Here is a 26,130-nt window from a genome sequence, read left to right as displayed (position 1 = left end):
CGCCAAAGTGTCCCATTAATCCTCCTCCATGCGCCTCCTGCAACAACAAAAGACGAACGGAGCTAGCTGGAATGCATAGCTTGTTAGCACGAAACACAAATCCATCGTTAACAACAAACTTGTTCCACATTCTTCCTTCTTTACAATTCTGCATTACATCTTTAAAATCAGCATCATGCACATATTGATCTTTGATGGTCTCCAAACCAAATATTTTGAAGTCAAGTTGTGAAAGCATAGTATAGCGACGAGACAATGCATCAGCAATAACATTTTCTTTTCCATTCTTGTGTTTAATGACATAAGGGAAAGTCTCAATGAATTCAACCCATTTAGCATGTCTACGATTCAGTTTAGCTTGACTTTTAATATGTTTCAAAGATTCATGATCAGAATGTATAACAAATTCTTTGGGCCATAAATAATGTTGCCATGTTTCTAAAGTCCGAACAAGAGCATATAATTCTTTATCATAAGTAGAATAATTCAGACTAGGCCCACTCAATTTTTCAGAAAAGTATGCAACAGGTTTGCCATCTTGTAATAACACACCTCCTAATCCAATTCCACTAGCATCACATTCAAGCTCAAAAGTCTTATTAAAATCAGGAAGTTGGAGTAAAGGAGCATGTGTCAACTTATCTTTCAATACCGTGAAGGCTTCTTCCTGTGCGGTACCCCAAACAAAAGGCACATCCTTCTTTGTAAGCTCGTTGAGAGGTGCAGCATTGGTGCTGAAATCTCTCACAAAACGCCTATAGAATCCAGCGAGGCCAAGAAAACTCCTCACTTGTGTGACCGTTTTGGGCTGCGGCCAACTCTCAATAGCTTCAATCTTGGCTTTGTCAACTTCAATTCCCTGTGGAGTAACAACATAGCCAAGAAAAGATACTCGGTCGGTGCAAAAGGTGCACTTCCCAAGGTTACCAAACAAACGTGCATCACGTAGAGCAATAAAAACAGCACGTAAATGTTCCAAATGTTCTTCCAAAGATCTGCTATAAATCAGTATATCATCAAAATAGACTACCACAAATCGTCCAATGAAAGCACGTAAAACTTCGTTCATTAGTCTCATGAAAGTACTAGGCGCATTAGTTAACCCAAAAGGCATGACTAACCACTCATATAATCCAAACTTAGTTTTAAATGCTGTTTTCCATTCATCTCCCAATTTCATACGAATTTGATGGTATCCACTACGCAAATCAACTTTGGAGAATAGTGTAGAGCCACTCAATTCATCAAGCATATCATCTAGCCTAGGAATAGGATGACGATAACGAATAGTAATATTATTAATGCCTCTACAATCAACACACATACGTGATGTACCATCCTTTTTCGGCACTAGAATAATAGGAACAGCACAAGGACTAAGGGATTCGCGTATATAACCTTTGTCGAGAAGCTCTTGTACTTGACGCATAATCTCCTTCGTCTCCTCTGGATTGGTACGGTATGGTGCACGGTTTGGCAGTGAAGCACCGGGAATTAAGTCAATCTGATGCTCAATCCCTCGAATAGGCGGTAATCCCGGTGGCACGTCTTGTGGAAAAGCATCAGCGAACTCCTACAAAATGTTAGTGACAGCAGGAGGCAAAGAGGAAGGCACGTCCTCGAATGAAAATAATGCCTCTTTGCACACAAAAGCATAGCAAACAGATTTGCTGAAATCTAGCTCATCAATATCAGATTTGGTGGCAAATAAACATGTACTTTTTAATTTAATTTCAGAAGCAACACTAGATGGTTTATTATTAGGCTTCATTTGTTGCTCAAATTCTTTTGCCACAATCTGATTTTCACTCTTATTCTTCTCCTGTTGTGCTTTATTAGCTCTATTAATATCATCTTTCAAAATGGAATCAGGAGTCATAGGAAGCAAAGTAATATTTTTATCCTTATGAACAAGAGTATAGTGATTGTTTCTACCATGGTGTACAGAATTTTTATCAAATTGCCATGGTCTACCAAGTAATAAGGAACATGCTTGCATAGGTACCACATCACAATCAACATAATCAGCATATGTAGAGATACTAAAATGCACACGAACAATACGTGTTACCTTAACCTTGCCGCTGTTGTTGAACCATTGGATGTAGTAAGGATGTGGATGTGGTCTTGTGGTGAGAGAAAGCTTCTCCACCATCTCCATGCTAGCCAATAAGAGTGAAAATCAGATTGTGGCAAAAGAATTTGAGCAACAAATGAAGCCTAATAATAAACCATCTAGTGTTGCTTCTGAAATTAAATTGAAAAGTGCATGTTTATTTGCCACCAAATCTGATATTGATGAGCTAGATTTCAGCAAATCTGTTTGCTATGTTTTTGTGTGCAAAGAGGCATTATTTCCATTCGAGGACGTGCCTTCCTCTTTGCCTCCTGCTGTCACTAACATTTTGCAGGAGTTCGCTGACGTTTTTCCACAAGACGTGCCACCGGGATTACCGCCTATTCGAGGGATTGAGCATCAGATTGACTTAATTCCCGGTGCTTCACTGCCAAACCGTGCACCATACCGTACCAATCCAGAGGAGACGAAGGAGATTATGCGTCAAGTACAAGAGCTTCTCGACAAAGGTTATATACGCGAATCCCTTAGTCCTTGTGCTGTTCCTATTATTCTAGTGCCGAAAAAGGATGGTACATCACGTATGTGTGTTGATTGTAGAGGCATTAATAATATTACTATTCGTTATCGTCATCCTATTCCTAGGCTAGATGATATGCTTGATGAATTGAGTGGCTCTACAATATTCTCCAAAGTTGATTTGCGTAGTGGATACCATCAAATTCGTATGAAATTGGGACATGAATGGAAAACAGCATTTAAAACTAAGTTTGGATTATATGAGTGGTTAGTCATGCCTTTTGGGTTAACTAATGCGCCTAGTACTTTCATGAGACTAATGAACGAAGTTTTACGTGCTTTCATTGGACGATTTGTGGTAGTCTATTTTGATGATATACTGATTTATAGCAGATCTTTGGAAGAACATTTGGAACATTTACGTGCTGTTTTTATTGCTCTACGTGATGCACGTTTGTTTGGTAACCTTGGGAAGTGCACCTTTTGCACCGACCGAGTATCTTTTCTTGGCTATGTTGTTACTCCACAGGGAATTGAAGTTGACAAAGCCAAGATTGAAGCTATTGAGAGTTGGCCGCAGCCCAAAACGGTCACACAAGTGAGGAGTTTTCTTGGCCTCGCTGGATTCTATAGGCGTTTTGTGAGAGATTTCAGCACCAATGCTGCACCTCTCAACGAGCTTACAAAGAAGGATGTGCCTTTTGTTTGGGGTACCGCACAGGAAGAAGCCTTCACGGTATTGAAAGATAAGTTGACACATGCTCCTTTACTCCAACTTCCTGATTTTAATAAGACTTTTGAGCTTGAATGTGATGCTAGTGGAATTGGATTAGGAGGTGTGTTATTACAAGATGGCAAACCTGTTGCATACTTTTCTGAAAAATTGAGTGGGCCTAGTCTGAATTATTCTACTTATGATAAAGAATTATATGCTCTTGTTCGGACTTTAGAAACATGGCAACATTATTTATGGCCCAAAGAATTTGTTATACATTCTGATCATGAATCTTTGAAACATATTAAAAGTCAAGCTAAACTGAATCGTAGACATGCTAAATGGGTTGAATTCATTGAGACTTTCCCTTATGTCATTAAACACAAGAAGGGAAAAGAAAATGTTATCGCTGATGCATTGTCTCGTCGCTATACTATGCTTTCACAACTTGACTTCAAAATATTTGGTTTGGAGACCATCAAAGATCAATATGTGCATGATGCTGATTTTAAAGATGTAATGCAAAACTGTAAAGAAGGAAGAATGTGGAACAAGTTTGGCGTTAATGATGGATTTGTGTTTCGTGCTAACAAGCTATGCATTCCAGCTAGCTCCGTTCGTCTTTTGTTGTTGCAGGAGGCGCATGGAGGAGGATTAATGGGACACTTTGGCGTGAAGAAGACGGAGGACGTACTTGCTACACATTTCTTTTGGCCAAAGATGAGACGGGATGTTGAGCGTTTTATTGCTCGATGCACTACATGTCAAAAAGCTAAGTCACGACTCAATCCTCATGGTTTATATATGCCTTTGCCTGTACCTAGTGTTCCTTGGGAGGATATATCTATGGACTTTGTTTTAGGTTTACCTCGAACAAAGAAGGGGAGGGATAGCATATTTGTTGTCGTGGATAGATTCTCGAAAATGGCACACTTTATACCATGTCATAAAAGCGATGATGCTGTTAATGTTGCTGATTTGTTCCTTCGTGAAATTATTCGCTTGCATGGTGTGCCAAATACTATTGTTTCAGATCGTGATACTAAATTTCTTAGCCACTTTTGGAGATGTTTATGGGCTAAGTTGGGGACTAAACTGCTTTTTAGTACTACTTGTCACCCCCAAACTGATGGACAAACTGAAGTAGTCAATAGAACGTTGTCTACTATGCTTAGGGCTGTTTTGAAGAATAATAAGAAAATGTGGGAGGAATGCTTGCCTCATATTGAATTTGCTTATAATCGTTCATTGCATTCTACTACTAAGATGTGCCCTTTTGAAGTTGTGTATGGTTTCCTACCTCGTGCACCTATTGATTTGTTGCCTCTTCCATCTTCGGAGAAGGTTAATTTTGATGCTAAACAACGTGCTCAATTGATTTTAAAAATGCATGAGTTAACTAAGGAAAACATTGAGCGTATGAATGCCAAATATAAACTTGCTGGAGATAAGGGTAGAAAACATGTTGTGTTTGCACCTGGAGATCTTGTTTGGTTACATTTGCGTAACGATAGATTTCCTGATTTGCGCAAATCAAAGCTCATGCCACGGGCTGATGGTCCCTTTAAGGTGTTAGAGAAAATAAATGATAATGCATATAAACTTGAGCTGCCTGCAGATTTTGGGGTTAGTCCCACTTTTAACATTGCAGATTTGAAGCCTTATTTGGGTGAGGAAGATGAGTTTCCGTCGAGGACGACTTCATTCCAAGAAGGGGAGGATGATGAGGACATCAATACCATTGTTACACCCACAGGCCCTGCTGCTATACATACTGGACCAATTACTAGAGCTCGCGCACGCCAACTAAATTACCAGGTACTTTCGTTTCTTGGTAATGATTCTAATGTTCATGAGAATATGATGCTGCCTAAATTGGATACATTTGTTTTGCTTACAAATGAAGGGCCTAGCTTGGAGAAGGATGAACATTGGAGCAAGAACAAGCATGGAGATGATGGCATGCGCAAGGGGAACAAGAACGGAGTTACAAGTGATGATTTCAGGACTTTGAAGCCACCATAATGGGTGCATGAAGCCTTGGACGAAATATACAAGATGCCACTTCATAAATTTCGTCTCGAGGCTATTTTAGGTGCTGCGTCACCTTATTATTGGGCCAGGCCCATGTAATTTCGAAATACATAAGTATAGGCTATTTTTAGAGTCCGTATGTGTGGGGAAACAAGAGATAGGGTTGATTTCGGACTCCTCCACCAAGGGCCACGAAATTCCCCCCTCTTCCTCCATATATACAGCCCTTAGGGCATCGTTTAGACTTTGGGATTTGTTTAGTTAAAAGTTAGCCAACGCAACTTCGTGTACTTCGTTTGTGTCCAACGACCAGACCAAGACCGCTTTCGGATCCCCACCTTTATCAATACTTTATACATATTTGCAATATTCAGATTGCTTTTATCATATTCTTGCTCGTTCTTCGATTGCTTGCAGGAATAGACCTTCGTGGTCAGGTTGATCGTGCACCGGCGTGGTCAATAACCTCTGGAGATTGGTTTAGCGATTGCTAAGGCGCAACGTCGTGCACGTTTGTAGTCGGATCGTCAAAGTCGTCTCCACCAAATCGATAGTTACCATCTCATCGAAAGATCGGGACACCCCGCCTCTATCATGTGCCCTGTTGATGCCATGGAAGAAGAAGAACGCTGTGCAGGACCCGCAGGTGCGCTCTTGGAAGATAATGGTGGTTGTGCCTGTTTTCTTGTATCACGGCTGGAGGTGGCACCGGATGGAGGTGCTGGTGCAGTTGAAGTAGAAGATGCACGTGGTGTCCATGATGAAGGTCGGCCTGCAGAAAAGTTAGTTCGCCCCAATGCTTGTCGATCCTGCACTTCACGTTCAGCTTTACAAGCAAGATGGAATAAACGAGTGATATTAGTATACTCCTTATAGTCTAGAATGGTCTGAATCTCTCTATTTACTCCACCCAGAAAACGTGCAAGCATAGCTTCATTCTCCTCAACAATACCACATCTAATCATGCCAGTTTGTAATTCCTGATAATATTCTTCTACAGAATTTTTTCCTTGTCTTAAACGCTGCAATTTTTGAAGCAATTCACGTTGATAATATGGTGGAACCCAACGCGTACGCATAGCAGTTTTCAAAGCAGCCCAAGTAGTTGGAATAGGATATAATCTACAATGTTCAGACCACCATACACATGCAAAACTAGTGAAAGCACAAACAGCAGCAGCAACTCGTCTCTCCTCAGGATATTGTAAACATGTAAATCGTTGTTCAGTTTCTAACTCCCAAGTAAGATATATATCAGGAACATATCTACCCTCAAATGGTGGAATATTCAATTTCAGTTTAGGAATATGGACATCATCTCGTACTTGAGGTGGTGGTGCAGGCCTACCATTACGAATATATACCTGAGGTCGACCTGCTGGTGGTGGTGCTGGTGGCTGCTCGTAGATCTGATTTTGATCAACCTCATCCTCATAATCGCCCGCATACTCATCATCCTCCTGGGTACCAGCAACAGCAGTAGCAGGAGCCACAGAAGTATCAACAGCAGCACCAACAGTTTGGCCAAACGCAAGAGGAACACGGCTCGCTCGGCGAAGGTCTATTTCGCGACGTGGAGGTAGTCGTTGTTGTTGTTGTTGGAGAGGTGCGTTAGGTGCAGCGGGTGGTGGTGGTGGAAGACGCGCGAGCAATTCATTAAATCTGTTATCGAGCTTTGTTTCGAACGTCTTCTCAAGGCCAGTGATCTTCTCCATGGCCTCTTCAAAATTGTTCAGCACATCTTGTACCTGTTCAGTCATCATTTGCTGAAACTTATCATGAAGCTCCTTGTTCGATAAGTTCTCCCAGTCAATCTCGTCGGCTTGTGATCCTGGCATGGTTAGCAGCAATAGAAACACACAAGAATATGATCCTACAGACTACTAAGAAGTGGTGGTGGTGTATCACAAATCCGTCAAGCAAATCTCAAATTCTTACCAGTTCTTACCCAGCAGCAGGCGGTTGATGAGGACATCAATACAATTGTTACACCCACAGCCCCTGCTGCTATACATACTGGACCAATTACTAGAGCTCGTGCACGCCAACTAAATTACCAGGTACTTTCATTTCTTGGTAATGATTCTAATGTTCATGAGAATATGATGCTGCCTAAATTGGATACATTTTTTTTGCTTACAAATGAAGGGCCTAGCTTGGAGAAGGATGAACATTGGAGCAAGAACAAGCATGGAGATGATGGCATGCGCAAGGGGAACAAGAACGGAGTTACAAGTGATGATTTCAGGACTTTGAAGCCACCATAATGGGTGCATGAAGCCTTGGACGAAATATACAAGATGCCACTTCCTAAATTTCGTCCCGAGGCTATTTTAGGTGCTGCGTCACCTTATTATTGGGCCAGGCCCATGTAATTTCGAAATACATAAGTATAGGCTATTTTTAGAGTCCGTATGTGTGGGGAAACAAGAGATAGGGTTGATTTCGGACCCCTCCACCAAGGGCCACGAAATTCCCCCCTCTTCCTCCATATATACAGCCCTTAGGGCATCGTTTAGACTTTGGGTTTTGTTTAGATTAAAAGTTCGCCATAGCTGCAACTTCGCGTACTTCGTTTGTGTTCAACGACCAGACAAAGGCGTCACAGAACCCCACCTTGATCAATAAAGCTTTCATCTTATATTCGCAATATCCAGATTGCAATCTTAGTTTCTTGCTTGTTCTTCGTTTGCTCGCAGGAAACAGACCCTCGTGGTCAGGTTGATCGTGCTCCGGCGTGGTCAATAACCTCTCGGAGTTGGTTTAGCGATTGCTAAGGCGCGACGTCATCACACGTTCGTAGTCGGATCGTCAAAGTCGACTTCCACCAAAGCGATATCCATCATCTCATCGAAAGACGGGACACCTTTGCCTCTATCAACGCTTCACCAATCGAGCAATGAACAATTATGGTGTGAAGATCAAGCATATCAGAAGTGACAATGGCACTAAATTCAAGGACACCGGACTTGATCTTTATCTGGATACAATGGGAATCACTCATGAGTTCTCTGCTCCATACACACCTCAGCAAAATGGCATCGTTGAGCGCAAGAACAGAACCCTCATTGAGATGGCTTGAACAATGCTCGACGAATACAAGACACCAAGAAAGTTCTGGCCTGAAGCTATTGATACAGCATGTCACATCATCAATTGTGTCTACATCCATAAGCTTCTGAACAAAACATCCTATGAGCTCCTTACTGGCAAGAAGCCAAATGTCAGTTACTTCAGAGTATTTGGAGCTAGGTGCTGGATCAAGGATCCCCATCACAAGTCAAAATTTGCACCTAAAGCTCACGAAGGCTTCATGCTTGGCTATGGAAAGGACTCGCACTCCTACAGAGTCTTCAACCTCTATCTCCACAAAATCGTCGAAACTGTGGATGTGCGATTTGATGAAACAAATGGTTCACAAAGAGAACTTCTGCCAAGTACACTAGATGAAGCTCCGCCAAGCGAATCAATCAAGCTGATGGGAACTGGTGAAATCATGCCCTCTGAAGCATAGCCTGAAGAGGAACTTATCATTTCTGCACCTAACCAACCTGAAGACAATGCTCAGACCGAAGACACTCCTCCCAATGATGACAATGATCAGCAAGAGCAAAGTCTTCGTCTAGTTCATCCTCGTGTTGCAAATGAAGTACAAATTGAGAAGATAATTGACAGCATCAATGCACCTGGTCCACTCACTCGCTCAAGAGCAACACAGTTAGCAAACTTTTGTGGGCACTTTTCATTTGTGTCAATATAGAACCCAAGAAAGTTTCTGAAGCCTTTATGGAACCTGAATGGATTCAAGCTATGCAAGAAGAACTTCAACAGTTCAAGCTGAACAATGTTTGGGAACTTGTCAAGCGACCTGACCCTCGCAAGCATAACATTATTGGAACAAAATGGATATATCGAAACAAGCAAGATGAGCATGGTCAAGTCGTCAGAAACAAAGCACGTCTTGTGGCTCAAGGATATACTCAAGTAGAAGGAATTGACTTTGATGAAACATTTGCTCCTATTGCTAGGCTTGAAGCTATTCGCATACTGCTAGCCTATGCTAACCATCACAACATCTTGCTATATCAAATGGATGTGAAGAGTGCATTTCTCAACGGCAAGATTGAAGAAGAAGTATATGTAGCTCAACCACCTGGCTTTGAAGATCCAAAACATCCTGATATGGTGTACAAGCTAAACAAAGCACTGTATGGCCTCAAACAAGCTCCTGGCGCATGGTATGATACGATCAAAGACTTCCTGAGGAGCAAAGGCTTCAAACCTGGATCCCTTGATCCCACACTCTTCACGAAGACATATGACGGTGAACTGTTTGTGTGCCAAATATATGTGGATGACATAATCTTCGGCTGCACCAACCAGAAGTATAGTGATGAGTTTGGGTACATGATGCAAGAGCAATATCAGATGTCCATGATGGGTGAGCTGAAGTTCTTCCTTGGTCTTCAAATTCGTCAGCAAAGGAATGGCATCTTCATATCTCAAGAAAAATACCTCAAAGATTGTCTGAAGAAGTTTGGAATGGAATACTACAAAGGTTACACGACGCCAATGCCAGCCAAACACCATCTTGGTCCCGACGACAATGGTAAAGAGTTCGATCAAAAGGTATACCGCTCCATGATTGGTTCTTTACTTCATCTATGTGCATCTAGGCCAGATATTATGCTTAGTATTTGCATGCGTGCTCGATTCCAAGCGGCACCAAAGGAATCACATCACTTAGCTATGAAGCGAATTCTTCGATATTTGGCTTACACCCCTACACTCAGATTATGGTATCCCAAGGGCTCAAAATTTGATTTGGTTGGATTCTCGGATGCTGATTATGCTGGTGACAAGGTGGATCGCAAGTCTACATCAGGCACATGTCACTTTTTGGGTTGATCACTTGTCTGTTGGTCTTCAAAGAAGCAGAACTATGTATCACTCTCAACTGCTGAATCTGAATACATTGCTTTTGGATCTTGTTGCGCTCAGCTTCTATGGATGAAGCAAACTCTCAAGGACTATGGCATCAATCTGAAACAAGTACCTCTCTTCTGCGACAACGAAAGTGCCATCAAGATAGCCAACAATCCAGTCCAGCACTCGAAGACAAAGCACATTGAAATTCGTCATCACTTTCTCAGAGATCATGTCATGAAGAAAGATATCAACATCATTCATGTCAACACTGAAGAGCAACTGGCAGATATCTTCACAAAGCCCTTGGATGAGAAAAGGTTTTGCAAGTTACGGTGTGAGCTAAATATCTTAGAATCCTCTAATGTCCTGTGATCAGGCACACATCCTAACACTTATGCATGTTGATGACTTAGATGTGCAACACACGAAGTACTATATATCTTCAATCAATGAAGACTTACATTCTGAGTGTGAATACATTAACATGGAATTTGACTTCGGAGCGCCACGATAATTGTGCGCCGTGTCTGGGTCTAATACTTCCTATACTGTGGATAACGCCACCACCAAATTTCTCTGTTTGAAGTGTTTCACTCATGGCATTATTTTGCAATGACTTCACATTTGGTTTGTCTTAAGTTTCAATTTATCTTCATGATTCTCTTCACTATGATGATTTGATTGCTTTCAGATATATACTAGTGTTCTGTCCTCTACAGCATTCACTTATTGCTATGTCTTCAAGTTGAATCTTTTGAACTAAGTGAATGTGATCGGACCCTAACCTCTCTATGCTTTTAATCTCAAACTCTATCTGTCCAAATCATATGCATTCTATTGAAACTGTCGAATGTCTTCTCTGCGTCCTTGTCAGCAGAAGGCACAGAGACAAACATTAAGTCTGTTTTAAATAAATCACCTTTATTGTTGAAATCCGGAGAAGCCGGAACAACCATCTGACATGCCTGGCGGGCGTGGGAACGTGGGACAACTCTGAGTATGTTGCATGCTTGCCACGTGCCCCTCAGATGTGAACCGCCAGGGGCACCAGCGTAATTGCGTTGTGCCGCACACCACCTTATAAATACTTGTCCCCTGCGGTAAAGAAATCCTTCTTCCACCTCTCCACCTCATCAAAACCCTAGCGCCACCGCTAGCTCTCGACGACGCCGGTGACGAAGCGCTTAGCTGCCGCGACTTCTCCGATGCCGTCCTCACGCCGGCCGCGGACATCGTTCTCTCCGCCGTCGCCGTAGGTGTCCTCCGTCGCCAGGTTAGGGCATGGTGGATTGAACTCCTCAGTCTCCTGTTCATCCATCTAGCAGTTCTTCGTGTGGTAAATATAACTCTATTTTTACTGCCTTTTTGATCTTTAAAGATTCATCCTATCTACCAAAAGTGGTTTCTGCCTACACAGTGTTAGATCTATTTTGTCTGCATCTCATACTGCCTAGTCTATTCACTTAAACTCCATAGCTAGTTTGATTCCTCACTTGTACTTATTCACGGATTCGTACAAATCTGGAACCAACTCTCAACATATAAGTGAATGTCTTCGCATCATGAGGTCAATGTCTTCAAACTGATTTATCTTCAAAATCTTATGAGAATGCATATGACCTCTTCCCCTTCCCTCGCATCTCTAATGCTGTCACAGGTACATGTCCGTGGGAGAATCCCTTGGTTCTCATAGTCTGCATTCGTTTGCAAAATTCTTACAGCATCACGTTGACTCTCCCGAAGCAAGTTCCTGTTTGACCAGCAAGCGAAAGTCTGTGAAGCCTTTGAACGTATTGAAGCCATTCAGTTTGAAGTTCATGGCTACAGAAAAATCAGTAAGGAAGGGTGGAAGACAGCATCGTGGGGTACATCAAAAGATCTACGTGATGACCTTGTAGAGCTCTACAAGACAGATCCTGAGGAGAATTATCATCAGCGCAAGACACGAATTCAATGGATTCGACGCTATTGGGCTGAAGAATGGTTCAAGTACAAGTTCGTGACCAAGGAATATGCAGAGAAGAATGCTATCAAGAGTCCTTGGGGTGATATTCTCTATCGAGGCCTTCAACCCAAGAACGGAGCTGAAGCTATTGGACAAGGTTTCTATCCCTGCATGGTCCGTGGACCTCATCCTGAGAATGCCGACCCGTCATCATTGCTCTAGTGTTGTGATGATACTCTCTTCAAGCGCAACTTCCAGCATGCAAAGGCTTCGGCCAAGGAAAACAAGAAGTCATTGGGATTAGACTTCAACCCTGGTCCCTCTGCTCCCCGTGCTGACGGCTCACGTGATGCCGAGCCCAATGTCATCGGCCCCTTCTCCAACCTTGATGGCCTCATCACTTACATCTTGGTCCAAGGTGCCAGAGTAGATCATTCTAATAATGATGCTGACACTGATGAAGCCCCAGCTCCTCCTCCAAAGCCGCAGAAGCAAAAGAAGCCAAAGGCTTCAAGATCAGCTGCACCTCCAAAAGCTTCACGTGCGAAGCCGCTGGCCACTGCACCTCCTGAAGACAGTGTGCAGTTTGAAGATCGATCACGTATCTCCAAGAGGACGGAGAAGAAAAAGCAAATTGTCAGGCATACTGATCAAACCTTGACTCCTGCTGCCATTTTGCGTGAATAACCCATCGATCTGTCCAGCGATGAAGATCTTGCAGATGATGCCCTTGAGCAACTGATCAAGAGCAAGGAAGAAGCAGAGATCTTCAACAACCTGCCTCTCTTTGATGTGGCAATCATCCATAACTTCATTGATGAGTGGTTCGACACCCCAAATCTCAGCTTTGAAGATCTGCAGCTTCCCATTGGCCTCAGCGTCACCTTCAATGGCGCTATTGCTTCTGAGCTAGCTCTCGCTCAGCGCATCATTGAGCTGAAGAACAAGATTGACTATGAAAAGGCTCAGTTCAAGAAGCATGTGGACAAACTCAATGTGCAAGATGTCAGAAACTTCAAGGTCATGCTGCATGAGCTTAAAGAAGCCTTTCTCAAGAAGCACCAAGAAGCTCAGGGCTCATGCAAGCGCATGAAGAGTTTGGCTGACAAGTGTGTGCTTGCCTACAATGAGGCTGAGAAGCGCAAGTCTCTTGGCCGTCCTGGCATTGACCCCAGGATGGCTGCAAAGAAGAAGAAGCCATCAACCGCTCCACCTGCACCTTCAAGTCAAGAAGCACCTCGCATTATCTTCCCAAGCAGCATGACTGGCTCGAAGCCAAAGGTCCTATCAACCGCTTCTGAACAGAAAAAGACGAGGGCTGCCGAGGCTGAAGCCAGAAAAAGGAAGAATCCTGAAGCCTCTGATGCCGCTCCCACCCAGAAGAAACGCAAGACCAAGAAGAATCGGGCTGCTCCCATAGAGCCCCTAGTAGTTGAACCCATCTTAGTGGTCCGCCCTGCATCTGAACATCAAGAACGAAGGATGATCGTTCATGAGCCTGCTTCCACAGAGGCTCATGAAGCTGAAGATATTCCAGCAGCTGAACCCACCGCTGCTGAAGACATTGGTCAAGATGACAATGTTGAAGATGATGAAGTTCTTCCTCAGATCGAACACAACGTGGTATCATCGCCTGTTCTCACGAACAGCGAACTCATCAGCATTGGTCGTCCTCTGACGCCAATTGCTCAGGATGCATCATGGGCTGATCACCCACGGCAACAAGACTCCCCAAGTACTCCCCAACAACAACAACAAGTCACACCACCTGTGAATGAAGAAGAAGAAGACTTTGAAGTCCAGCCTACTCCATCTCCAAAGGCGTTGCCAGCATTTCGCAGGCTTTGCAAAGGACAAAGGCCTCAATTCCCTCTTTCGAGCGTTCCAGAAGGGGAAGTGCATCACCAACCTGTTGCACGTCAAGTGTTTTCTGAAGCCACTCCAACTGTGAATATCTCCGCGTCTGAAGCCCAAGCTGCTAAAGACAATCCGGCTACATCAGCCGATGAAAGACAAGAAGACGTACATGTTCCTACTCCCCCCAATAGTGAAGAAGTTGTTCCTGATGTGAACGTGCCAGTGCCCGACCCTCCAGCTCGTCAAGTGGAGGTTGAAAATGTTGAAGCTGCCACCATCAACACCAATGAAGCCAATGACGTAGTCATGGCTGAAGCTAATGTGGAGCTTGCACCAACAAGTGTGCCCGAAGCCAATGAGGCCACTGCTCCCGAAGCACCTGTTGTGCAGCCTGAAGCCTCAGCTGTTGCCACTGCTCCTGTTCCACCACCAAGGCCCTATACAATTGAGCAAGCATACAGTCATGGTCAGCTAACCACTGTCCGATGGCCCGTTCTGGTTCCTCCACCTACTGCCTCTGGTCCTTAGTTTGATTATCATGTTGGGCATAGGCCTTAGGTCCAGAAGCCAAAGCCAAGATTGCCAAGGTTCCCAGGTACTTCAAACTCTACAGGGTCCTTCAATGCCAATGGCTTCAAAAGCCACAACACCTTCTTTGACAGCGCTAAGAACCCCTAATCAAAGCCAAGAATATCTTCTGATCGGTTCTGGAGCTATCAGCATAGAAGCTATTACTCCTGCGTTCTGTATGATCAAGGGCGCATTTTCCCTCATATGCGCCTCAACACTGAAGCCATTGCTGGACTACCGTGCTTAGAAGAAGCACTTGACTATTTTCGTGATGCCGGTCTGCTCAGCTTTGTGACAGACAAAGAACACTGGAATGAAGAACATTTGCTTCAATTCTATGCTACCCTCCACATTCGCGGCTACAACAGAGACATCAAGACATGGGTTCTCGAGTGGATGACTGGAAATGTTCATCATGAAGCCAAAGCTCTTGATGTCATTGATCTTACAGGCCTCCCCACTCCCGGAGAGCTATATGAACCTGATTGTCAACTACACCGCAATGCACTGGAGAGCATCTTCCATAAGCCTAAACCCAATATGAGCCAGATGTTAAGCATGATGAAGCCTTTGCCATCTGACGCTGAATATCCAACGGAGTTCTTTGTTGATGACCTTGAGTATCTGCCTCGCACCATATATCATATCATCAGGCGAACTCTATGGCCTATCAAAGGACATTCATCAGCTGCCAAGCTTGAAGGAGCCATGAAGACATTGGTCTTTTACATCCTCAATGGCATCAGCTTCAATTCTCAAGAATTCTCCATCAGGCAACTTGCTGCGTCTGGATCTGACCTTTTTGGTCTAAAGTTCTATGCTCCATGGGTCATGCGCCTTATCAAGCGACACTCCTCTGTCAACTATCAGCCCTTTGCTCGCAATCATCTGATCTTTTTACCAGAGGTTGATATGTCAGTTGAAGCCATATACTCTGACCCTGCCAAGCAGCCTCTTTGTCTTCAGAATGTCGAGCACCAAAGCTTCACTCAACTCATCAAAGGCGTCCAAGCAGAAACATGCATCTATCCAATGGCTGGAAATACTCGTCTGCCTCATCGTGCGCATACTGAAGCCACTGAAAGCACCATTGCCCAAAGGCCTAAGAAGCTCTCTCGTGTTCTAAATGACCGAGAACTTCTTGTGGCACTTCATCAGAAACAAGATAAGCATCATTATTGGCTCAAGAGACAGATGCAAAGCCTCTTGGTGGACGTCAACCGCATTCGAAATCTTGCCACCAAGAATGCATTTGTTGCTCACGAGACTTGTCAGCGATCTTGGAAGAGTTTGACGCTGCTTAGTGCTGAAGCAGATCTTCAAGACGATGGCTTCACTGAAAGATTCAAGTTTGACTCCACTCCTCCACGGACTGTTGTCCTACGTCGAACTCCATCCCTTGAAGACTCTGACTATTCTTCCTCCACGGCAACTGTGAATGCCAAAGTGATCGATGGTGAAGATGATGCTACTTCACCGCCCCTACTTCTGCACGCATCGACACTGCACCAAGTACGTCTGCACCACCAAACAACAACGACAACCCTGCTGCTTCACCTACTCATAAGGACGAGTAGATGCTCTATGTATTCAAACCTTTTTGGTCCTTACTGACAAAAGGGGGAGAAGCGTATGAGTTGATAGTCTTCAAGCGGGTTCATATGGGCGGTTGCTTTATATTTTGCCTCGTGCTTACAACTCTCACTTTTGATACATTTGGTTCTTTGTGTTGTAACACCTAAACTTGATGGTCGTCTGCTACTTATTTGCTTTACAGTGTTGCGATGATAAATTCCGCATGTGCGGTGATAACTTCCGCACTTAGATCATTCTGCAGACGTCCATTTTTCATTATGCATGTCATTCTAATTGCTATATCATTTCATGCATGATGAATTATCTTCATAAGTTGAAGTGGATCTCCACAAGTACAACCGGCCATGTGCATTTGCATTCCAAACGCAAATTACTTATATGCACATCTTCAGGGGGAGCCCTTGCTACTTATGAAGACTATACCCTATCCTTTACAATTTCACATACTTTATCCCCGTTGAAAACTTCAACCAGTTTGTCATCAATCACCAAAAAGGGGGAGATTGTAAGTGCATCTAGTGCCACACCTAGTTGGTTTAGGAGTATTGACGACAAAGTTGGTTGAGGGACTAATGCATTTGTGAGAATTGCAGGATAACTCAGGTAGTGTCCCTCATTGATTCGGTTTACCTACCGGAGATGACCCCTAAAAATGTATGAAGACATTGAAGACAATGGTGGTATGTGAAGATATTCATATTGAAGACTATGACATGAAAAGACATTGAGTGAAGATTATGGAGCGCGAAGACTGTGTGATTTCGTTGTTTCCTTTTCTTCTTTGTTGAGTCATAGGAACCACCATACTGTTAAGTGGGGTCCAAGTGAACTAAGTCAGAATGACTGAAGTGATGCTCAACCCAAATCCTATGTCTTTGAGCGAAGACAATGAGAGCAAATCTTATCCAGAGCTGGATGAGTCAGCTTTGCTTGTAGCCCAAGTAAAGTTGCCGTGTGTGTTTGAAATCTGACCGTTGGAACACGTGTCAGTTCCTTAGTGACCCAGGGTCATTTCGGACATATCAGGTCGGGTTGCCCAGTGGCTATAAATGACCCACCCCCTACACCATAAATTGGTGGCTGCTCAGAGTTAGTGCACAACTTTTGTCGTTTGAGAGCAACCCACCTTGAAGCCTTTGAGAGAGAGAAATCCTTGTGAGGACCAAGCCCAAACACCTAGAGCCAAAGAGTGTTAGGCATCACTGAAGTCTTTCTGTCTGTGTGACCTGAAGACTTATTACACTTGAGGACATTGAATCTTCCAGCCGGTTAGGCGTTGCGTTCTGAGCATCCAAGAGTCATTGTAGATCGTCGGTGAACAAAATCTGTGAAGGTTTGGAAGTCTACCTTGAAGACTTACCAGAGTGATTGGGCGAGGACTGGGTGTCCTTAGCTCAAGGGGAATAAGGTGAAGACACGGTCTTCTGAGTTGAATCTCAGCCTTCCTAACCATACGTACAGTTGTCACAGCAACTTGAACTGGTCCAACAAATCATGTGTCTTCAACAAGTGACTGGTTCTATCCCTTCCCATCCTTCACTTTGTGTTTGTCTTCGTGAAGTCATTGCATGTCTGTCAAACCTATTTGACTTCATTGCTTGACTACTATTGTTGATTGGCTTCATACTATCTGTTGGAAATATGCCCTAGAGGCAATAATAAAAGTATTATTATATTTCTATGTTCATGATAATTATCTTTTATTCATGCTCTAACTGTATTATCCGGAAATCATAATACACGTGTGAATACAAAGACCACAATATGTCCCTAGTGAGCCTCTAGTTGACTAGCTCGTTGTGATCAACAGATAGTCATGGTTTCCTGGCTATGGACATTGGATGTCGTTGATAACGGGATCACATCATTAGGAGAATGGTGTGATGGACAAGACCCAATCCTAAGCATAGCACAAAGATCGTGTAGTTCGTTTGCTAGAGCTTTGCCAATGTCAAGTATCTCTTCCTTTGACCATGAGAGCGTGTAACTCCTGGATACCGTAGGAGTGCTTTGGGTGTATCAAACGTCACAACATAACTGGGTGACTATAAAGGTGCACTACAGGTATCTCCGAAAGTATCTATTGTTTTATGCGGATCGAGACTGGGATTTGTCACTCCGTATAACGGAGAGGTATCTCTGGGCCCACTCGGTAATGCATCATCATAATGAGCTCAAGGTGACCAAGGTGTTGGCCGCGGGATCATGCATTACGGTACGAGTAAAGTGACTTGCCGGTAACGAGACTGAACAAAGTATTGGGATACAGACGATCGAGTCTCGGGCAAGTAACGTACCGATTGACACAGGGAATTGTATACAGGGTTTGATCGAATCCTCGACATCGTGGTTCAACCGATGATATCATCGAGGAGCATGTGGGAGCCAACATGGGTATCCAGACCCCGCTGTTGGTTATTGCCCGAGAGTGGTCTCGGTCATGTCTGCATGTCTCCCGAGCCCGTAGGGTCTACACACTTAAGGTTCGGTGACGCTAGGGTTGTTAGGAAGACTAGTATGTGACTACCGAATGTTGTTCGGAGTCCCGGATGAGATCCCGGACGTCACGAGGAGTTCCGGAATGGTCCGGAGGTAAAGTTTTATATATGGGAAGTTGTTAAACGGGCACCGGAAAGTTTCGGGGTCATACCGGTATTGTACCGGGACCACCAGAAGGAATCTGGGGGTCCACCGGGAGGGGCCACCCCTCCCGGGGGGCCACTTGGGCTGCGTGGGGATTGCAGCCAGCCCCTAGTGGGCTTGGCGTGCCCCCCTCCTTGGGCCCTTGCGCCTAGGGGTGGGGGGGAAACCCTAAAGGGGGCGCACCCCCCTTGCTTGGGGGGCAAGCCCCCCACCCCTTGGCCGCCGCCCCCCCCTAGGGTTTTCCCTAGAGGGCCGGCCCCCCTTGCCCTTTCCCCTATATATAGAGGGGTGAGGGGAGGGCTGCAATACACCATAACTCAAGGCGCAGCCCCTCCCCTCCCCAACACATCTCCTCCTCCGTACGTGCTTGGCGAAGCCCTGTCGGAATACTGCCGCGTCAACTGCACCACGCCGTCGTGCTGCCGTTGGAGCTGCCTTCCTCAACCTCTCCTTCCTCCTTGCTGGATCAAGACGGAGGAGACGTCTCCCGTCCCGTAGGTGTGTTGAACGCGGAGGTACTGTCCGTTCAGCACTAGGACATCGGTGATCCGAATCACGTTCGAGTACGACTCCATCATCACCATCTCCTTGGCAAGCTTCCGCTCGTGATCTACAAGTGGTATGTAGATGCAAACTCTCTTCCTTGACTCGTTGCTTAGATGAACTCATAGATGGATCTTGGTGAAACCGTAGGAAAAATTTTAATTTTCTGCAACGTTCCCCAACAGTGGCATCATGAGCCAGGTCTATGCGTAGTTCTCTTTGCACGAGTAGAACACAATTTTGTTGTGGGCGTGGATCTTGTCATCTTGCTTGCCTCTACTAGTCTTTTCTTGCTTCAGCGGTATTGTGGGATGAAGCGGCCCGGACCAACCTTACACGTACGCTTACGTGAGACCGGTTCCACCGATTAACATGCACTAGTTGCATAAGGTGGCTGGCGGGTGTCTGTCTCTCCCACTTTAGTTGGAGCGGATTCGATGAAAAGGGCCCTTATGAAGGGTAAATAGAAGTTGACAAAATCACATTGTGGTTATTCGTAGGTAAGAAAACGTTCTTGCTAGAACCCAATTGCAGCCACGTAAAAGATGCAACAACAATTAGAGGACGTCTAACTTGTTTTTGCAGCGATTGATCAAGTGATGTGATATGGCCAGAAGTTGTGATGAATGATGAATTGTGATGTATGAGATCATGTTCTTTGTAATAGGATTCATGACTTGCATGTCGATGAGTATGACAACCGGCAGGAGCCATAGGAGTTGTCTTTATTTTTGTATGACCTGCGTGTCATTGAAGAACGCCATGTAACTTACTTTACTTCATTGCTAAACGCGTTAGTCATAGAAGTAGAAGTAGTCGTTGGCGTGACAACTTCATGAAGACACGATGATGGAGATCATGATGATGGAGATCATGGTGTCAAGCCGGTGACAAGATGATCATGGAGCCCCGAAGATGGAGATCAATGGAGCTCTATGATATTGGCCATATCATGTCACAACTATATAATTGCATGTGATGTTTATTATGGTTATGCATCTTGTTTACTTAGGACGACGGTAGTAAATAAGATGATCCCTTACAAAAATTTCAAGAAGTGTTCTCCCCTAACTGTGCATCGTTGCTACAGTTCGTCGCTTCTAAGCACCACGTGATGATCGGGTGTGATGGATTCTTACGTTCACATACAACGGGTGTAAGACAGTTTTACACAGTGAAAACACTTAGGGTTAACTTGACGAGCCTAGCATGTGCAGACATGGCCTCGGAACACGGAGACCGAAAGGTCGAACACGAGTCGTATGAAAGATACGATCAACATGAGAATGTTCACCGATGATGACTAGTCCGTCTCACGTGATTATCGGACACGGGCTAGTCGACTCGGATCGTGTAACACTTAGATGACTAGAGGGATGTCTAATCTAAGTGGGAGTTCATAATTTGATTAGAACTTAATTATCATGAACTTAGTCTAAAACCTTTGCAAATATGTCTTGTAGATCAAATGGCCAACGCTCATGTCAACATGAACTTCAACGCGTTCCTAGAGAAAACCAAGCTGAAAGATGATGGCAGCAACTATACGGACTGGGTCCGGAACCTGAGGATCATCCTCATAGCTGCCAGGAAACAATATGTCCTAGAAGGACCGCTAGGCGACGCTCCCGTCCCAGAGAACCAAGACATTATGAATGCTTGGCAAACTCGTGCTGATGATTACTCCCTCGTTCAGTGCGGCATGCTTTACAGCTTAGAACCGGGGCTCCAAAAGCGTTTTGAGCATCACGGAGCATATGAGATGTTCGAAGAGCTGAAACTAGTTTTCCAAGCTCACGCCCGGGTCGAGAGATATGATGTCTCCGACAAGTTCTACAGTTGTAAGATGGAGGAAAACAGTTCTGTCAGTGAACACATCCTGAAGATGTCTGGGTTACACAACCGTATGACCCAGCTGAATATTAACCTCCCAGATGAGGCGGTCATTGACAGAATCCTCCAGTCGCTCCCACCAAGCTACAAGAGCTTTGTGATGAACTACAATATGCAGGGGATGGTAAAGACCATTCCTGAAGTATTTTCTATACTGAAGTCAGCAGAGGTTGAAATCAAGAAAGAACATCAAGTGTTGATGGTCAATAAGACCACTAAGTTCAAGAAGGGCAAGGGTAAGAAGAACTTCAAGAAGGACGGCAAGGAGGTTGCCGCGCCCGGTAAGCCAGTTGCCGGGAAGAAGTCAAAGAATGGACCCAAGCCTGAGACTGAGTGCTTTTATTGCAAGGGGAAGGGTCACTGGAAGCGGAACTGCCCCAAATACTTAGCGGATAAGAAGGCCGGCAACACCAAAGCTATATTTGATATACATGTAATTGATGTGTACCTTACCAGTACTCGTAGTAACTCCTGGGTATTTGATACCGGTGCCGTTGCTCATATTTGTAACTCACAACAGGAGCTGCGGAATAAACGGAGACTGGCGAAGGACGAGGTGACGATGCACGTCGGGAATGGTTCCAGAGTCGATGTGATCGCCGTCGGCACGCTGCCTCTACATTTACCTACGAGATTAGTTTTGAACCTCAATAATTGTTATTTAGTGCCAAGTTTGAGCATGAACATTGTATCTGGATCTCGGTTAATACGAGATGGCTACTCATTTAAATCTGAGAATAATGGTTGTTCGATTTATATGAGAGATATGTTTTATGGTCATGCTCCGATGGTCAATGGTTTATTCTTAATGAATCTCGAGCGTAATATTACACATGTTCATAGTGTAGATGCCAAAAGATGTAAAGTTGATAACGATAGTCCCACATACTTGTGGCACTGCCGCCTTGGTCACATTGGTGTCAAGCGCATGAAGAAGCTCCATGCTGATGGACTTTTGGAGTCTCTTGATTATGAATCGTTTGACACATGCGAACCATGCCTCATGGGCAAAATGACCAAGACTCCGTTCTCCGGAACAATGGAGCGAGCAACCAACTTGTTGGAAATCATACATACCGATGTGTGCGGTCCAATGAGCGTCGAGGCTCGCGGAGGATATCGTTATGTTCTCACTCTAACTGATGACTTAAGTAGATATGGGTATGTCTACTTAATGAAACACAAGTCTGAGACCTTTGAAAAGTTCAAGGAATTTCAGAATGAGGTGGAGAATCAACGTGACCGAAAGATAAAGTTCCTACGATCAGATCATGGAGGAGAATACTTAAGTCACGAATTTGGCACACACTTAAGGAAATGTGGAATCGTTTCACAACTCACGCCGCCTGGAACACCTCAGCAAAACGGTGTGTCCGAACGTCGTAATCGCACTCTATTGGATATGGTGCGGTCTATGATGTCTCTTACTGATTTACCGCTATCATTTTGGGGATACGCTCTAGAGACAGCTACATTCACTTTAAATAGGGCACCGTCTAAATCCGTTGAGACGACACCGTATGAATTATGGTTTGGGAAGAAACCTAAGCTGTCGTTTCTAAAAGTTTGGGGATGCGATGCTTATGTCAAGAAACTTCAACCTGAAAAGCTCGAACCCAAGTCGGAAAAATGCGTCTTCATAGGATACCCTAAGGAAACTGTAGGGTATACCTTCTACTTAAGATCCGAAGGCAAGATCTTTGTTGCCAAAAACGGATGCTTTCTGGAAAAAGAGTTTCTCTCGAAAGAAGTAAGTGGGAGGAAAGTAGAACTCGATGAAGTACTACCTCTCGAACGGGAGAGTGGTGCAGCTCAGGAAAATGTTCCTATGATGCCCACACCAACTGAAGAGGAAACCAATGATGATGATCAAGGTACTTCGGATCAAGTTGCTACTGAACTTCGTAGGTCCACAAGGACACGTTCCGCACCAGAGTGGTACGGCAACCCTGTCCTGGAAATCATGTTGTTAGACAACGGTGAACCTTCGAACTATGAAGAAGCGATGGCGGGCCCAGATTCCAACAAATGGCTAGAAGCCATGAAATCTGAGATAGAATCCATGTATGAAAACAAAGTATGTACTTTGACTGACTTGCCCGATGATCAGCGAGCGATAGAAAACAAATGGATCTTTAAGAAGAAGACGGACGCGGATGGTAATGTCACCATCTATAAAGCTCGACTTGTCGCTAAGGGTTATCGACAAGTTCAAGGGATTGACTACGACGAGACATTCTCTCCCGTAGCGAAGCTTAAGTCCGTCCGAATCATGTTAGCAATTGCCGCATACTATGATTATGAGATATGGCAGATGGACGTCAAAACGGCATTCCTTAACGGGTATCTTAAGGAAGACTTGTATATGATGCAGCCGGAAGGTTTTGTCGATCCTAAGAACGCTAACAAAGTATGCAAGCTCCAGCGATCCATTTATGGGCTGGTGCAAGCATCTCGGAGTTGGAATATTTGCTTTGATGAGATGATCAAAGCGTTTGGGTTTATGCAGACTTATGGAGAAGCCTGCGTTTACAAGAAAGTGAGTGGGAGCTCTGTAGCATTTCTCATATTATATGTGGATGACATACTCTTGATGGGAAATAATATAGAATTTCTGGACAGCATTAAGGCCTACTTGAACAAATGTTTTTCAATGAAGGACCTTGGAGAAGCTGCTTATATATTAGGCATCAAGATCTATAGAGATAGATCGAGACGCCTCATAGGTCTTTCACAAAGCACATACCTTGATAAGATTTTGAAAAAGTTCAAAATGGATGAGTCCAAGAAAGGGTTCTTGCCTATGTTACAAGGTGTGAGATTGAGCTCAGCTCAGTCACCGACCACGGCAAAAGATAAAGAAGAGATGAGTGTCATCCCCTATGCTTCAGCCATAGGATCTATTATGTATGCCATGCTGTGTACCAGACCTGATGTAAACCTTGCCGTGAGTTTGGTAGCAAGATACCAGAGTAATCCCGGCAAGGAACACTGGACAGCGGTCAAGAATATCCTGAAGTACCTGAAAAGGACAAAGGACATGTTTCTCGTTTATGGAGGTGACGAAGAGCTCGTCGTAAAGGGTTACGTCGACACTAGCTTCGACACAGATTTGGATGACTCTAAGTCACAAACCGGATACGTGTATATGTTGAATGGTGGAGCAGTAAGCTGGTGCAGCTGCAAGCAGAGCGTCGTGGCGGGATCTACATGTGAAGCGGAGTACATGGCAGCCTCGGAGGCAGCGCATGAAGCTATTTGGGTGAAGGAGTTCATCACCGACCTAGGAGTCATACCCAATGCGTCGGGGCCAATCAAACTCTTCTGTGACAACACTGGAGCTATTGCCCTTGCCAAGGAGCCCAGGTTTCACAAGAAGACCAGGCACATCAAGCGTCGTTTCAACTCCATCCGTGAAAATGTTCAAGATGGAGACATAGAAATTTGCAAAGTACATACGGATCTGAATGTCGCAGATCCGTTGACTAAACCTCTCTCGCGAGCAAAACATGATCAACACCAGAACTCTATGGGTGTTCGATTCATCACAATGTAACTAGATTGGTGACTCTAGTGCAAGTGGGAGACTGTTGGAAATATGCCCTAGAGGCAATAATAAAAGTATTATTATATTTCTATGTTCATGATAATTGTGTTTTATTCATGCTATAACTGTATTATCCGGAAATCATAATACACGTGTGAATACAAAGACCACAATATGTCCCTAGTGAGCCTCTAGTTGACTAGCTCGTTGTGATCAACAGATAGTCATGGTTTCCTGGCTATGGACATTGGATGTCGTTGATAACGGGATCACATAATTAGGAGAATGATGTGATGGACAAGACCCAATCCTAAGCATAGCACAAAGATCGTGTAGTTCGTTTGCTAGAGCTTTGCCAATGTCAAGTATCTCTTCCTTTGACCATGAGAGCGTGTAACTCCTGGATACCGTAGGAGTGCTTTGGGTGTATCAAACGTCACAACGTAACTGGGTGACTATAAAGGTGCACTACAGGTATCTCCGAAAGTATCTATTGTTTTATGCGGATCGAGACTGGGATTTGTCACTCCGTATGACGGAGAGGTATCTCTGGGCCCACTCGGTAATGCATCATCATAATGAGCTCAAGGTGACCAAGGTGTTGGCCGCGGGATCATGCATTACGGTACGAGTAAAGTGACTTGCCGGTAACGAGACTGAACAAGGTATTGGGATACCGACGATCGAGTCTCGGGCAAGTAACGTACCGATTGACAAAGGGAATTGTATACAGGGTTTGATCGAATCCTCGACATCGTGGTTCAACCGATGATATCATCGAGGAGCATGTGGGAGCCAACATGGGTATCTAGACCCCGCTGTTGGTTATTGCCCGAGAGTGGTCTCGGTCATGTCTGCATGTCTCCCGAGCCCGTAGGGTCTACACACTTAAGGTTCGGTGACGCTAGGGTTGTTAGGAAGACTAGTATGTGACTACCGAATGTTGTTCGGAGTCCCGGATGAGATCCCGGACGTCACGAGGAGTTCCGGAATGGTCCGGAGGTAAAGTTTTGTATATGGGAATTTGTTAAACGGGCACCGGAAAGTTTCGGGGTCATACCGGTATTGTACCGGGACCACCGGAAGGAATCCGGGGGTCCACCGGGAGGGGCCACCCCTCCCGGGGGGCCACTTGGGCTGCGTGGGGATTGCAGCCAGCCCCTAGTGGGCTTGGCGCGCCCCCCTCCTTGGGCCCTTGTGCCTAGGGGTGGGGGGGAAACCCTAAAGGGGGCGCACCCCCTTGCTTGGGGGGCAAGCCCCCC

This window comes from Triticum dicoccoides, chromosome 6B (genome assembly GCF_002162155.2).
Source record: "Triticum dicoccoides isolate Atlit2015 ecotype Zavitan chromosome 6B, WEW_v2.0, whole genome shotgun sequence".
Taxonomy (NCBI): domain Eukaryota; kingdom Viridiplantae; phylum Streptophyta; class Magnoliopsida; order Poales; family Poaceae; genus Triticum; species Triticum dicoccoides.
The sequence above is the reverse complement of the archived record's forward strand: the minus strand, read 5'-3'. Positions refer to the sequence as shown.